Source organism: Arachis ipaensis, chromosome B04 (assembly GCF_000816755.2).
Source record: "Arachis ipaensis cultivar K30076 chromosome B04, Araip1.1, whole genome shotgun sequence".
NCBI lineage: Eukaryota > Viridiplantae > Streptophyta > Magnoliopsida > Fabales > Fabaceae > Arachis > Arachis ipaensis.
In genome coordinates, this window is record NC_029788.2 from 123,940,108 (window position 1) to 123,941,307 (window position 1,200).

The following is a 1,200-nucleotide window of genomic DNA, read 5'->3' on the forward strand; positions in this document are numbered from 1 at the left end:
TATATTTATAAAAAAACTATATATATGTAAATCTAATTTGATTATTTTATAAATAATTTTTTTAAATTTTTTTTACCATTCACCTTTTATTTATCTTTTATTTCATCTACTTTTTTTTACTGAGAGTTTATTAATAATTATTTCATTAAACTATATTTGATGCTATAAAATTTTTTTCGTTAAAGTACTTTAAGGATATTTACTAATAATTCAAAAGTAATTAAGTTGAGTCTTACTAATAACAAATAAAAAATTTGAATAAGAAAGGCATATATAGGGCCGGCAATTCATACCCTATTCGCGGGTACCTAACCCGATTCAATCCGTTTGATAGGGTAGGATATGGTCTGGGTATGTCTGCGGGTAGAGTAGGGTATAGATTTAGGGTGTAACCTACTCTACCCTACTCGCACCTCATATATAACACATATTTTATAAAAATTAGGTATATAGTGAAGGAAGTGAGAGTTGAAACTACAATCTCCCTTATATAATGACTTATAATAAGTGAATAACCACTAAAATTAGTTAGTTAATTTAGTAATTTAGGGCAGTAGTTTTTTATTTTTTATGTTATTAATATGTATAAAATTTGAAATGATTGAATTTTATATTTACTTTAAAAAAAATTGATATTTATGCAGGTAGAGTAGGGTAGGGTAGAGTTTAGAATTTTAGGGTGCGAGTAGGGTTAGGATTGAGAGATTCTCAACCCGCAGATAAAGTAGGATAGAGTTTTAATAAAATTTTCAACTCGTGGATAGAGTTTGTTAAAGTAGTATCCTACCCATTACCAGTCCTAAGCATATATATATTACTTATAAAAATTTTTAAATTGTTTCTGCATTGGAAAAACAAAGATATCTATCAATTTCATCTTCTTAGTCAATGCTCTTAATCAAGATAGTTTAATCTAAACTCAATTATCTTTACAACAGAAAAATAAGCTTATTTTAACAAAAAAAATGACAATAAATATTTGAATTCCATAAACACTTTCTAGCTACTTTTGAATTTTAATGTGTGTTAGGGCACTTGATCATCTACAAAACAAAACCTAATATAAATAATTTCAATGAAAGCATTTATAGTCTTATTTATTCATTGTAAATAATGTTTCAAAATAATTTCAAAACAACACAAACGCATCCAAAATTTGAACGGAGTATATATTTTTAACAAAAATATTATTTGTATATT